Below are 16,345 nucleotides of genomic sequence, written 5' to 3'. Positions count from 1 at the left end.
TTATCAGTTAAAAAAGCCTAAATACTTTACAGTAACCTAGATTAACCACAATCCTAGGAAATTATGTGAAAATTTTAATTAGGTAAATTCTGCTTGGAAACAGAGTATCCTATTATTAAGGCTCCTGCTTAACGATTTATTGAGTTTTCAAAGGATAAGAAGCGATCTTAGATGATCTTAGATTTAGTAGCATATACAGGATATTTGAGAGAAAAAACAGGAAAAGATGAAGAAAGCACATACTGAACTGAGAAATAGGGAATAACAAAAATGAGATGTAAAAGAGTCATACTTTCCTGCAATTAATGACATCACAGAAAATTTTAAAAACCAGTTTCCTCAACTCAATGATTTCTAGCCATTCTGGCTTTGTGATTTCACACTTTCCCATCCTCCTTAAAATGTTTCTTAACACAAACTTTGGAAATTTAAAAAATGACATTTTTTTTAAAACTCTGAGATAACTGCAAAATAAGCTCAGCAAACACCATTTTAACTGGTATTGACTTTAAAAACTGTTCAAATTTATTTAGTGAAAGAAACTAACTGATTTTGATGGCAAGAAATCTTTCTGGTATGTGTATACATAAATACAATGTTTCCAAACACAGTATACCATAGTAGAATTCAACAGGACACTAACAGATCCATGGTGCAAACCGTGCCCTGTGTTCAAATTAACTCTGAATCGGTTTTCCTTAAATGTCACAGGTCATTGAGGCTCTAGGGCTTCTCAAAGCCTCTAAAAAGCCTTTAAAACTCTGAATTTCTAAAAAGGAGGTTTTCATTGAGAACATTTCCAGTGATCATAGTCCCTATTCACTGCCTACCCAGAACACTTTACAAGTTGAGATCCAAAGATTCTTGAACCATAAAATGATAATTAAAATATTTTCTATAAGCCAAGGCAATTGAAGTGTTACAGTCCACAAAGCTCCATTGCCAGCTAGAGATTAATTCTAAATGGTTGAGACCATTACAGCACATCACTAACAACCTTCCTCACCCTGTAAGAATTTTTCAAGAGCATAATAGATAGAGACTAATTAAAGTCATTCAAATAAATTCTCAAATTTACATGGACAAACATATTATTAAAAATTTAATCTACAGGCAAGCAGAGAAATTCTTCTGAGTATTAAGCATGTATCAATCATCCAAAAATGAGCAAAATATGATAATATATTTCTGGTCTTTACCCATAAATCTAGTCCTGGAGTAAATCATCATTCAAGATAATTTTAAAATAAAAAATATCTACCCAGGATTTGAAAAATTTGGTTGCAAATAACAACACATCCACACAGTGAGGAACTGATGCTCTGAAATCTTCCAATAGTATCTTCAGAAAGCTTAACTTCAGTTACATAATAAACTTTGTGCTGAGTTGAAACTGACGTACAGGTGCATCCTGACCCAGATTTCTTAATAAAAAAGTTTCAAAACTGTCCGTTATAGCACAGCCCAAGACACATTTTCCTATGTATTCTTCTTCCCTTCAGTCAATGGTTATAGAGAGCTTTCTACATGGAAAGAATCAAAAAACCATTTTTTTTAGTAGAAAGCTAATTATACCAACCAAAAATGCTAAATGACTTCTTAAGTCTATTTCATTTCATAAGCTTCATTTTCATAAAGGAAAAAAGAAACGCTACAGCAAAAATACATTTAAAAATTCTAGCCAATAAAAATCAAATTTTACTTTAAAAACTATTTACAGTGTATATTAATTTTAAAAGGAGAGCATATTTCTCTTCTCATCACTCTATATTAACATTCATAGTTACTGAAACTTTTGTTGTTTGCAAGAAAATCCCTATGTCTGCAAAGTTCACCTCCTCACTCTTTTAACTAACTAGGCACAATCTCCCTTCTCTGTACTGCCCTGTTATAAAAGCTTTGGGGAGGGGGTCTCAGGGTTAGTAACAATGACAGTAGAGCAAAGGAAAAGGATAGCATAACAGCAGTAAGGAAGAAAATGAAAGCAAAATAGAAGCAGGTCTTCCTCCTCCTGATAAACAAACACCAAGGCAGTTGAAAGAATTAGATAACTCGACAATCATACTTCTCAGAAGCACATACCTTGTATGGTAGAAATGATGACTCAGAATAATTACAGAATATGCTTTGCAATTATTTTAAATGAGTATGCATTATAAAAGACTCCTGTAAGTAAATTTGCTTTCACAGGGTTTAACTTTTTTCAACTATACCATCTAATTTGACTTACTACTCACCTTTGCTTTAGATATGGCAGTAAAATATATAAAAGATTACTCGAAGAGGTAAGCGGTCAGAACATAACAGCACGCGATCTCTCCGCATACTCAACAAGAGGATTTACTCTCAAGAGGCTTACTTCCTATTTTCCAGGTAGTTTTGTTCCTGTGTCTCCTCTAGGTATTTCTACCTATCAACCATTTCACTGTTCACTAATGAATAAGACAATGCGGGACAGTGTGACTCTCCAATTCACTTACTATAGTCAATATACCTGTAGAGATCTGAATCAAACCTGAGATTCAAAAGTCTTCTAATTTACCTCTCAACTCTGGTGATTCATAAAGTTTTAGATAACAGAGTTTGACTAGAATCACCAGAAACTCTGTTATCTAAAATTTTATTACACATTGTAAAAGTGATAGGATGAAACTTCAAAATCATTTAGTTCAACTCAATTACTTTACAGTTGAGAAATCATTCAGAGAACTAGTTAGATGGTGTCAACTCAGGTTTTGTAACTCCAGACCAACACGTGTTCTGCTAAATCATGCTGCTTTCTGTAACTACTCCTTCTTCTCTATGATGTTCTTGTTACCCAAACAGTGCACCTGTGAAAGCTGATAAACTCAAGTATTCCTAGAATGACCAGAAAATCCCAAGTCTCAGGTCAAATACATATACCACTGCTTCATTTTCTACCCCAACATTTTTTCTGAAACCCTCCTAACTGCCAAAACTTTCCTGTTTCTTGTCCATCACATTTCTCTATCACTATAATTAATGTTTTAGTTATCTAGTACCCTATGTTACATAAAACATAATGCTAATCATAATAAGCAAATATTGAGTGCTCATTATATCAGGAACTATATTAAGACCTTGAGATGTAGCATCTCACTTAATCCTCAACTTCAAATAAGATAAATAATACCGTAATCCCCATTTCAAAACTGCAAAAATCAAAGCCTCAGAGGTTAATTTTTTCTTTTTCTCTCTCTTTTTTTTTTTTTTGCTGAGGAAGATTGGCCCTGAGCTAAGATGTGTTGCCAATCTTCCTCTTTGGCTTGAGGAAGATTCACCCTGAGCTAACATCTGTGCCAGTCTTCCTCTATTTTGTATGTGGGTCACCGCCACAGCATGGCCACCAATGAGTGATGTAGGTCGGTGCCCAGGAACTGAACCCGGGCCACTGAAGCAGAGCACACCAAACTTAACCACTAGGCCATGGGGCTGGCCCCAGAGGTTAAATAGTTTGTCCTAATTCACAGAGCTAACCAGAAGTAGAACCAGGATAAGTAACCAGGCAGTCTCACTCCAATGTCCATATTCCTGATCTCTACATACAATAAGTATATATAACTACATGGACTTTATTATTAATATGCAGATAACTCAAAATTTGGGGGCTACAGAAGAATTTAAAGAGTCTTTGTATTTGAAGAGGCTTCTTTCACATTAAAATAGCTTAATATGGCTTATTCCCATAAACTATATCTTCCTTAAAAAGACATGGCCCAAGTAAGAACTCTTAACTCACTCATATATAATTAAAACTCAAATTAAAGAAAATAGGAGGAAAAAAGAGTTGCAACAATACTTTAACAAATATCCAGATCAGCATTGTCCAAAAGAACTTTTTGTAGTGATAGTAATGTTTTCTATCTGCACCGTCCATCATGGTAGCCACTAGCCACATGGGACTATTCAGCATTTGAAATGTGTCTAGTGTGATTGAATAACTGAATTTTGAATACTGTGTAATTTTAATTAATTTACATTTAAACAGCCACATGTGGCTAGTGGCTACTATATTGGACAGCACAGGTAGAAGATAAAATGCCAGAAAAAGATGAGGAAAGAAATTCTTATTGCCTTTATTTAGAGAGTGCACTAACAGTCAAATCAATTTAAATCTCTTTTCCTACTTGTTCTAGCTTCAGTTATTAACCCAAACAATATATACCTCCAAGGAGATTTAAGTAACCCAAACTTCTATACTTAAATTCTTCTTTGTGTATCTCAAAGGAAAAAAATAATTAAAACCTGTATTATCAACAAAGCTCTTTATATTAGAAACTTTTTACTGTTTGGATACCTAAGAGGAAGAATTTGAACCTGAAAACTGCCATCTACTAAGAAAACTAAAAAGAGTCACACAAGTTTTCCATTCTCTTCATAATAAATACTTGATAATAAAGTGCTTACCTTGATTCTCCACTACTGTTTCTAACACTTTCTTCATCACTGTGTCCATTCATTGTAAATATCAAGAAGTTTTAAAATAAAACATAAATCTTCCCAGTTTAAAAGATGAATATAAATACTGACTCCTCCTCGAATACCAAAAATTCACAGACGAATTTTCTTCAACATTCACAGGTTTCCTGGGACCCTTTTTGATTCACCTAAAGAAAACATATTAAGAAAATAAGAAAACTTCCTGTAGAGAAAAAGATAAGTCTATTTAGAACTTATACAAATCTACCTAGGCCAATCAGAAATACCTAGGCTTCCATTAACTACATTCCTGACTACTTACTAGAATTTACAGCACACCAGTGCTTATTTTTGACAGAAGAAATCAGAATATCTGCTGAGTAATAAAACTTTTAGACTAACTGCAGCTGTGTAGATACATATATACACATTATGGATAACTAGCTAACTAAAGAAAAACGGTAATATATAACATATACATACATTCCAAGAATAGAAAACGGAGTCTTATTAGATACTTTGTCAAACCAAGTAAGGGGGGAAAAGGTTACCTTTAATCAAACACTAATTCATATCACCAAGAACTTCATACACTTGAATGAGGCAAAGTTTTGAAAATACTCACATAAGAACAGAAGAATAAAAGTATCATACAATCTTCGCAAAAACTGTACAGATCAAAATAAACGTGTACTTTCACAGGTGAGCCGACAGTGGAATGATAAAATTTAAATAATATTTATCCAGGTTGCACTTGCGGAGATTCCATTAAAAAAAAAAAAGGTAATGGAATATACACTATGATTTTTTAAGTAACGGGTTTGGGGCAGAAATCACGGACCAAGACACAGCATTCCCACCTTTCAAGATTTCAGCACAACACTGGAGAGTCACCTACAAGCCATCCACGAATAAACAAAGGAGATCTCTGGCAGGGGAGGGAGAGGAAGAAGCGGGGGAAGGAGACGTCAGATCCTTCCCCAGCCAGAAAGGACCGAGACAGCCGACTGAGAGCAGAGCTGTCCTCCGACCTCAGCAAAGAGAATTCAGTCCTACGATGATTTCCATTCCAAAAAAAAAGAGGAGGAAAACAGGCTGTTGCCAACTTCATCACAGCAAACTCTACATCTAGATCGAGATTTTAATTCTCCAGAGACTAAGGTCCAGTAGACTCTTTGCAAGAACTGGTTATCCAAAAAGTAACTCTTCCACGCAACATTTATTCCTCATGTTAAAGATTAATTCCAACCCCTCAAAGAGCTTTACTGTTCAACAAGTCTTAAAAATCTAGGGACTCTAACAAACCGCCTCTTTCCCGAAAGTCTCTCTGCGTTGAGAAAGTTCACTCCTCTGTTCGTTTTCCTTTCCACCTTCCTTTCGCTCCTCAAAACGGCTTTCTCTGGACATTCTAACTTCCTTTTCCCCCTCATCTGCCTTCCCCGAGTCGGTCCTCTTTCTGAGGCCCTGCTCACAGCCCTGAGTGCTGAAGCTCCAGGCGCACGCAGCTCTCTCCAGCCTTTCCCGCGTCTCAACAATGAAGTCAAACCTCCCCAACCCTCCTCCCCTGTGCCCGGTCCTTCAACAGCTACTCTGCTCCTGCTGAGTTTCCGAAGCGGGGCTCGAAAGGAGGCTGGAAGCCTTCCTCCTCCCGCCTCCGTCCATCGCAGCTTCGCTCCAGTCAGTCTCCCGGCCGGACGCACACTCCCACCCCCGTCCCTCCCAGGGCCTCCCTCCCGGTCCCCGAGTCTCTCTTCCCGCCTCACACTTCCCGCCGCCCCGCTCCGCGCCCTCCCGGGCTCGCCTGGGCCGCCGCCCCTCCCCCTCGCCGCCGCCCCCCACGTGCCGGGAGGCCGGGTCGCGGCGGGGGCGACGCGCCGGCCAAGCGCTCGCCGCTCGTGCCCCGCGGCTCTGCCCTCGCGGCCCCGCCGCGCCCACGCCGAGGAGGCCCGGGCTCCGCCGCCCGCCGGCGCTAGGACGCGCTCCGCGGAGCCCCCCGCGCGCCACTCACGCGCCCCCCGCGCGCCCAGCCCGGCCGCCGCCGCCGCCGCCCTCGCAGAGCCGCCCCGGCCTTCGTCCGGCGCCCCCGCCCCCGCCCGGCCTCCCCGCCACATCCTGACCCGCCCACCGCCCCCTTTCTTACCGGCGGCCGTGCAGGCTTCGCGGGGGCGGAGGGAGCCCACTCAGGTCTCCGCCGCCGGGTGAGTCCTCGGGCTCCGGGCGTCTCGGGGGAAGCAGGAGTCCGGGAGGGGGAGGGGGAGGGGAAGCCCCGGCCCGCGGCTCCCACGCGCGACCCCCTGAGAGCGGATCCAACAATCCATTGCACCAACGGCGAGGGCAACAAGAGCGAGAAGGAACGAGCCGTCGAGCCCTCGTCGTCGCCGCAGCCACGTGCGCGCTCCCGCTCCCGCCGCTTATCGGCTCCCGGCAGCCGCCATAATGCCGAGAGCAAGCGCAGCCGCCGCCGCCGCCGCCCTCGCAGAGCCGCCCCGGCCTTCGCCCGGCTCCGCCGCCCCCGCCCGGCCTCCCCGCCACATCCTGACCCGCCCGCCGCCCCCTTTCTTACCGGCGGCCGTGCAGGCTTCGCGGGGGCGGAGGGAGCCCACTCAGGTCTCCGCCGCCGGGTGAGTCCTCGGGCTCCGGGTCTCGGGGGAAGCAGGAGTCCGTGAGGGGGAGGGGGAAGCCCCGGCCCGCGGCTCCCACGCGCGATCCCTGCGGAGCGGATCCGACAATCCATTGCACCAACGGCGAGGGCAACAAGAGGGAGAAGGAACGAGCCGTCGAGCCGTCGTCGTCGCCGCAGCCACGCGCGCGCTCCCGCTCCCGCCGCTTATGGGCTCCCGGCAGCCGCCATAACGCCCAGAGAGCAAGCGCAGCCTCTCCGTCGTAGCCGCCGCCGCCTCCCGCGCGATGTAAGCTCCCTGCTCGCTCCCCTTCCCCACTGGGCGCGAGGAGGGATTTGTTGCTGCAACTGGATTCAAGGTCAGGAGGAGGAGGGAAGCTGTGCATACAATGGAACGGGATGGAGCTGATTGATGACATCCATTTGAAAGGTAATATGTTTGGAGATGAGTAGGTGTGGAGATCATTGGTGTAGGACTTACTGAGTTTCTGATGCCTTTGAGTCATCCAAGAGGCTTTTGGATAGAAGTCTAGAGCTGAGAAGTAAGATCTAGACTGAAAACTAACTGTTAAGTATGTAGGGAGAAATTAAAGTCTTGAGTATACATGAAATAGACTTAGCAGACAACCTAGGAGTGTGCAATGAAGAATTTAAATTAATTTTTGGCTAGGTAGAGGAAGATGAGCTGGCTAAGGAGTTGCAGATATCAGATGGGTGTTGTGCAATGGAAGACAAAGGCATAAATGATTCAAGGAAGGAGTGGTGAGTAGTGTCCAATGCTGTTGAGAAGTCACGTGAACTAAGGCCTGAATAATATCCATTAGATTTAGTAACATAAGGGTCATTTACCTTAGCAAGAACTATTTTGTTGGAATAATAGGACCAGAAGCCAGATTGGAGTGGGATGTGATAAATGAAGAAATGGAATCAGTGAGTCTAAATTTCTCTCTCAGACAGTTTGACTTTGACTTGAGAGTGAATATGAATTGTTCTGTTTGTTTTTTTGGGGGGGGGCTTGTGGATTTTTGTTTGTTTAGGTGACAGATTTAAGGTGTTTCAAAGACAATGGGAAATATCCCTTTGAAAGAGAGGTTGAATATATTAGAGTTAGCTGTAAGAATTAACACATATACCTTTTTTTTCCCCAATCGGGAACTGAACACTAGATATCACTGTTTATAATTATGGGCTATAGACACTTAATTGGTGTAGCTTGAGAATTTCTGTGAGTCTTTTACTCCCCAGATACATGCCTCATGCTCTACTAATGTTTGAAAAGTCTTGGTAGAAATCTATTTGAAAGCATATATTCCTGGGAAGAGTAATATGTTAAGAAGGCAGTTCTCAGCTGTGCCGAAGTTTAGAATTACCTAAGGAGCTTTAAAATAAAAATGCTCAAGGGGCCGGCCTGGTGGTGTAATGGTTAAGTTCGCGCAGTCTGCCTTGGTGGCCTGGGGTTCGCAGGTTCAGGTCCTGGCTGCGGACCTATGCACTGCTCATCAAGTCATGCTGTGGTGGCAAACCATGTACAAAAATAGGGGAAGATGGGCGCAGCTGTTAGCTCAGGGCTAATCTTCCTTAGCAAAAAGAGGAAGATTGGCAGCAGATGTTAGCTCAGAGCTAATCTTCTTCACCAAAAAAAAGAAAAAGAAAAATGCTCAAGACTTACCTTAAGAGATTTCATTCCATTGTTCTAAGGTGGGGCCTTGGCATATGCGTTCTTTCAAAGCTCCCCTTTTAAAAAGATGATTCTAATGTGCCATTAGTATTGAAAAACTATGGACATCATTGTATTAACACTGCATTGACTCATGACATTTGGTTTAGATGAAGTGTGGAGAGGCCAGAATATTTATTTAGAAAATAGTGGTTATTAACAGGGCAGTGGTGGGTGGAGATTTTGCACCTCAGGGGATATTTGGCAAGAATCGGGAAACATTTGTGGTTGTCACAATGAATTGGGTGGGGGCTGCTACTGACATGTATTGGGCAGAGGCCGGGGATACTGCTAAAGATCCTACAATGCACTGGACAGCCCCCCACAACAGAGAATTATCTGGCCCAAAATGACAATAATGCCATTGTTGAGAAACCCGGCTATAAAGGATGGCAAACTAGGTAGTATCTTTTAGTGAAATCTCAGTGGGTGGGGGTTGTGGTTTGGTAAGGGTGCTAATGAATGAGGAGGATCTATTCTATGTAACAACTTAGCCTAAAACTAAGCCTTGCTTGTAACCAGCAACAAAAGAGCCTCAAATAAAGATGGAGCTTGCTGACAGAAGAAACAGCTTTCATAGCTGAAAAGTGTTTGCCTCTGGGAAACAGGGACCAGAGATGGAGAGAAGAGAGACAAGGCACAGGACTTTTTAACTGTTAGCCTTTCAAAACTATTTGATTTCTTAATGAACTTTAATTATTTAGACTTTTTCAAAACAAACCTAATGGAGATTAGAATTTTAAATTGAGTCCACTTTAAAAAATTATTTCTTTAATTACTGTTTTAATACAAGCAACTTAAAAATTAAAACATGTGGTGTTCTAGATGTAAAGAATGGTAATAGAGGAGTGGGATACATAGATAGATTTAAAAGGAAAGGCAGGTTCTTAAAGGACAAGACGTTTGAAGTTAAGTTTTTGTTGTTTTAAGTGACTAATGGCTAGTATCTTTAAATGTAGGTACTATGAAAGTATTGAACAACCAAAAAAGTACTGGATGCTTGTTTTTTAAGATAGGTTTCTTAAAATAAAATAGACCTTTTATACATAAGGTTATCATAGCCCATTTCCGAGTGATAAGAATATCATTTTTTTCTTTTTCTTAGATTAATATTGATAGTACGCTTTCTCTGAATAATATTATGGCCCTGTGTTCCACTTGTAAAATATTTCCCTGTTTCAATGTGAAGCAAATTTATTACTCCCGAATAGATTTTCACAGTCCTCTTATGTTCACTCTGCATAAAATTCCAGATAAATGTTTGATACTTTGCTCTTCTTACTACAAATTTCATTTGGCATCTTTTCTCATCCAGATTTCAAATGTCATCTGACATATATTTTAGTAGAGTGCTTCAGTATCTTCCACAACCACTTAATTTTTATACAGGATAAATAGTTGGAGACACATTGAGTACTTTTCTCACTATACAAAAATGCCCATGTGAGGGAAAGTGGTGGCTGAAACCCAGCTTGTGTCCACTCGCTGTGTAGTCTGCTAGGAAGAAAGGGCACATATTGTAATTCACACAAAGTTTCTATATGTATTAGTGGTGACCAAGGTTGGAGAGGAAAATAACAACAACAATAGGGGAAGGTCGTAGAATATGTGATCAATTTCAACTAAGATTTTTGGAGCACCCACTGAGTGTTAGGCACTGAGATCACAGAAATGAGGAAATCAATGGGCCTACAATGAGCACGGTGACCATAGGCCTGTTTACACAGAACTACCCCAGTTTGTATGTGTTTTCCCATTGTCCCATCTGGTTAGTGTCCCCTTTCATTCTCAAATGTGTACCAGTTTGGACAGCAAATTATGTAGTCACCCTAAAAAGAAGGAAAAATTCATTCTAGTCTGAGTGGCAAGGTCATGGGTAAGTGAAAGAGCATGATCTCCTCTGGTTCGGCATGACAGGAGGGTTGGTGGGGGAAATGGCACGAGGTAGATATATGACTGAAAAGATAGGGAGTCTGAGGTGGTGAAGGGCCTTATACACCACTTTTAAGGAGTTTTTATTTGTCTTGAAGGCAGTGGGGACTGATGGTGGTTTGGGAGCAGGGAAATGATAAGATCAGATCTGTTTAACGTTGACAAGAACAAAAGAGCAAAAGTACATTTCTCTACCATCGCCGCCCCCCCGCCCCAGTAGACACATACAAACACACAGGGCTGGGGAGAAGGAGAGGAGAATCTTGTCCTTTCTGAGTGTAAACACTTACAACTGAGCTCCATTTAATCTTAAATCCACTATAACTCCTTAGAATGAAGGACCGACCCTCCCCATTCCATCTCTAAAACACACTGCTGTCGTTGGTATGCGGAATCTCTAACAGCTTACAGCTGGCAAGCTACTCTAGCGCAACATACATTTTTGCTCCTGTGAGTTGAATTGTATATTTTAAGAGAGGATGTGTTTGTTCTTAAGCCTGTTAATTCTAGTTGTACTTGTTATTGCAATTATGTAATTGAAAAAAATTATGTAAATTGATGAACTAAGAAGGTAAACAGTTTTTTCTGTGAAAATTTTGTGGAATGCTTTTGAAAAACTGAAAGATAACTAGCTAAAAATATTCAGATAAATGAGGTGTGGATGAGACAACTGTAAAAAAAAAAAAAAAAAAAGAAAGAAAAAAACAAAGAAAGAAAGAAGGAGAGCCAGCCCTGATGGTCTAGTGGTTAAAGTTCAGTGCGCTCCCCTTCGACAGCCTGGGTTCAGTTCCCCGGGGGGGAATCAGACCACTTGTCTGTCAGTAGCCACGCTGTGGTGGTGGCTTACACAGAAAAACTAGAAGGACTTACCACTACAGTATACAACTATGTACTGGGGCTTTGGGAGAGGGGGAAAAAAAAAGAGGATTGGCGACAGATGTTAGCTCAGGATGAATCTTTCCCAGCAAAAAAAAAAAAAGAAAGAAAAGAAAGAAAGAAAATAGCATAAACATCCAGAAGGTTCTGTGCTCAGTTTGCTTTACCCCAAATTGTGAGACTGAAGCCATAGTAATATGCTCTACTAAAGAGACAGGTTGAGTCTGACACCTGCAATCAGGGCTATTACTTGGTTGGGCTTGCAGTAGTCTAGGGTCATTCTCCAGAATTCATCCAGTTTTTGCAGGGGGCAGAGAGGTGAATTAAATGGAGATATGATAGGGACCATGTATTAGGGTTCTCCAGAGAAACAGAACCAATAGGGTATATATAAAAAGAAATTTATTACAAGGAACTGGCTCCTGCAGTTATAGAGACTGAGAAGTCCAAAGATCTATGGTCAGTAAGCTGGAGACCCAGGAGAGCCTATGGTATAGTTTCAGTCCCAGTCTAAAGACTTGAGAACCAGGAGAGCTGATGGTATAAGTTCCGGTCCACGTCAGAGTCCAAAGGCAGAAGACTGACGTCCCCGCTTGAAGACAAGAGGAGAAAGCAAATTCTCCCTTACTCAGCCTTTTTGTTCTATTCAGGCCTTCAACAGAGTGGATGAGGCCCACCCACCTTGGGGAGGACAGTCTGCTCAGTCTACCAATTCAAATATTAATCTCATCCAGAAACTCTCTCACAGACACACCCAAAGTGTTTAACCAAATGTCCAGGCACCCTGTGGCCCAGTCAAGTTGACACAGAAAATTAACCATCACAGACCTCCACCCAGGCATTCTTGTGATCCTTAAGAGTGGCGCTAATCTCTGCCATGCACACCCAAAATATGATACATTGTTTTTGGTTTATTTTGTCTGAAGCAGGCTGGGTATCAATTTCCAAGACTTCTACTTGGCCTTCCCCACTGTAACAGCTCTTACTTCAGGAGCTAAAACCCAAAGTGGGGATTACTCCAACTGCCAAGTATGTTACTCACAGTTGTAACCTTCAGGGACTGAGGAAATGACCACTAGGTGTTTCCATGGACCCAGTGTACCTACTCTGAGCCAGGATTTGGCCATTTATTGCCTGGCTTCTGTATGTTCCTACTCTTAATGAGGAGACCAAGATGATAATCTGGGTCTCTAAGTATCAATGTCAACTCAGATCCTGTGTCTAATTTTTCCTGAAATGTCTAGATATTCCCCCTTTCTCAGTGTGCAGTCACCTGAGAAAATGGTGTAGGTCCCTTTGAGGAAGGACTAGAAGAATTATTACAGTATATACTTGCCATAGAGTTGTGGGGTCATTTCCTCCAGGACTTGGCCACCTTTATAGTCAGTAGGTTCTGGGTCTGAAAATTGACTCAGATCTGGAAACTGGACAAGAGATCGTGACACTTTTTATTGTAGTGACCACCCTCATCCACTCTTGCTTTCTTTGATTACGTATATTAGGTAGTACCTTTATTCCCTGCCCATTTATTTTTCCCCTAGGAGCACTGGGTTCTATAAAACATCTCCACAACTCTTTCTAGGTCAAGCTCCCTTGGCTATCACTCTGATTTTGCCAGTCATTCTGATAGTTGTGACTACTCTGACTTCTGGCATTAAGTTCTGCCTCCTGGATCTACTATGCTTCTGGGCCCCATCATTCCCATTGCTATTAATAAGCCAAGCTCTGTGATAGCATCTCCTACTGTGAGCCCTGGCCCTCAGAGGTGAACTGTCACTGAACTTCGTGCTGAGGGTGGTGTCTCTTTTACCAGGATGTCTCTCTTACTGAGGGCCTTGGTGAATGATGTATCCTCTGGCCCCTCCCATAATCTTCCCTAAGGGCTTCTGGCCTCACATAATATATGCACTCCAGCCTGCCCACTCCCCTTGAGGTTTTTAATCCCGCCCTCCACTGACTGCCATGGCAATTTAAGCATTTCAAGATCTCTCAGCACAGGCTATTACTTTCTCCAGACTTCTAGGAACCATCCTAACGGGGAGTTTGCGCCTGGGGCCTGCCATGGTGTTACATCCCATATCTCAAGAGTGCCTCCAAGTCAATAAGCTCACCATTATCCAATCTTATATGCTAGGTCTCTTGACTAGGCACCCTCAAAATCCAGTCCTAAAAACTTCCCTTTTTCCTGCCAATATATGTTGACTCATTCTGGCAGCTTCTTTGGGGTATAGATCAGGCCTAGCACATTCCCATGTAGATTATGCTGTGACTTAACCCTAGTTATTGGCGTGACTGCCATGAGAGGAGGTGGGATAAGTTTCTGAGAGGGCTCTCTGTTGCTTTATTCAGAAGCACTCGCTGCAGTGGCTTTCTGTGTGGGAGGAGTGTTAGCTTTTAGTAAGAAAGGTGGGCAACCTTTGTAGGCTCTCAGTGTTCAGAGGGGTCTCAGGAGCCAGAATCTTTGCGGGCATCCATCCAGCTGTCCCCATCCCATGCGTCGGTGTCCCAAGTTTTCCAACAAGTTACCTATCTTTGGCTTCAATTTTTTTTTTTTTTTGTGAGGGAGATCGGCCCTGAGCTAACATCCGTGCTAATCCTCGTTTTTGCTGGGGAAGACCAGCTCTGAGCTAACATCTATTGCCAATCCTCCTCCTTTTTTTCCCTTCCTCAAAGCCCCAGTAGATAGTTGTATGTCATAGTTGCACATCCTTCTAGTTGCTGTATGTGGGACGCGGCCTCAGCATGGCCGGAGAAGCGGTGCATCGGTGCGCGCCCTGGATCCGAACCCGGGCCGCCCGTAGCGGAGCACGCACACTTAACCACTAAGCCACCAGGCCGGCCTGGCTGCAATTGTTTTTGAAGCTTCTTGATAATGAAGTTCTGAGTCTGGTAGTCAAGCTTTTTCAGTTTCCCAGGGCAGGAGTGAAGGGCGTCTATGGCAGCTGCTCAGCAAGCCGTCTGGCCTGCTTTAGTAGCTTCACAGCTAGTGAAGTAGAGAGTTTCCACTTGTTTGTTAACTGCTCTCAGGTTTAACCGTCTAACCTAATGGCCAGCCAATCATAGCTTGTATCCATTGTTCATACACGTACACACACTTTTGAACTGCCTGTATTTTGCCCCACATAGGGCATTCCTCTGCATCAGAATAATCTCCCAAGTCACAATTGGTGAAAGTTTTAGTAACCGGGCCCCCACATTCTACCAGGGACTATCCATGCCCCAAATGCCACACGTGATGAGGTTCATTGACAGTGGGACAGTTCTGATCTAGTTCTCCAAACCCTATCTCACTTCCTGCTTTCTCAGCATATTCCATTTTCCTCATTGTCTAAATTTGTCTCTGGTCAGGAACCAAGAATTATTCCAACAGTACCTGGTTTTTCTGGCAAAAGTAAGGAATGTTCACGTTATAATTTGAAAACTCTGACTTCTACTACATGAAAATCAAATTGAACAGAAACCTGGCACATAGTAGGCGTTCAATAAATAGTTGTCCCTTGTGACTATGATAAAAAACACTGAATTATATACTTTAAAAGAGTGAAGTTTATGGTAAGTGAGTTATATCTCAATTAAAAAAAAGTTGTTGAATGAATGAAATAGTTGTATTTTGAGTGTAGAAGTATGGGAATTCATGTTGCAATTTTAAAATGCTGTTTTCTGATGCTCAGAATAAAACAACAACAACAACCAAAGATATAGAATAAAAACAAAGGAAATTTAAATCAAATACCTAATAGCACCATTAGTTGTCAAGAGACATTAAAGATATTTGGGATACGTCATTGAACTTTGAGATTTGGGCAAGCATATAATAGAAATTTTCTTGCTGCTTTTTTGGAGGCAAAATAATAACTAGATTAGCTCTGCTGCTTTATGGCATTTAAAAATGTTTTTATTCTTTTAAGCACCACACTTACGTTTAATGACATGAATTGATGATGCCTCATATGTTGCATATTATTTCCTTGGGTCAATTTCTTAATGCAGTGATAGCCATGGGCTTTCTCATAACTGTAAAAATGTGCAATGTTTGATCAAACTCACATGAATGTGTTATTTTAACATATTTCCTCCTTTCTGAGTAAATGGATATTTGTTGGACAGGGTGGTAGGAATCTTATCAGTTAGTTTAAAATAAAAACCCTTTGTATTTGGTTTATTTCTTCTCCTCACCATATAATTAACAGGAGAGGGCAGTCATAGACTACTTTCAGGAATTCTATAGCTTATATATATTTCAGAGGCAAAATCCTGTAATTCTACTTTAAAAACACTTCCTTCAGTAACATGTGCTACATGCTGTTTGAACTCATTGCTGACGAACCATTTATCCCTCTGATATGTCCCTTAGAGCATGAAGGGTCCTTAGTAATTGTCTAACCTCCTCATTTTACAGATAAGAAAATGAAAACCTGAAGAGCTTACATGATGTATCCAAGATTACCTAGCCACTTGATGGCAGAGTCTGTTTAATTTTGTCCTTAGCCCCGCCACTCCACCCCAACCAACCATTTCTTTAATATATCTGTGAAATGGACACGTTATAAACTTCGTAGTGGATTCAGAAGAGATCTGAAGAAATTTAGGCTTGAATAAGGTCAGGTTTACCCCCTCAGAATTACTTAATACAAAAACAATTCAAAAATCATTAATTTACATTTATTCACAGATAAATATGATACATTCTCCTGATTCCATTACCTAGTTTTAATTAACTATTTTTCTATTAATATGTTAATATTTATATACATCTGAAT

Source organism: Diceros bicornis, unplaced genomic scaffold, assembly GCF_020826845.1.
Source record: "Diceros bicornis minor isolate mBicDic1 unplaced genomic scaffold, mDicBic1.mat.cur scaffold_97_ctg1, whole genome shotgun sequence".
Lineage (NCBI taxonomy): Eukaryota > Metazoa > Chordata > Mammalia > Perissodactyla > Rhinocerotidae > Diceros > Diceros bicornis.
This window is presented reverse-complemented; position numbering follows the sequence as displayed.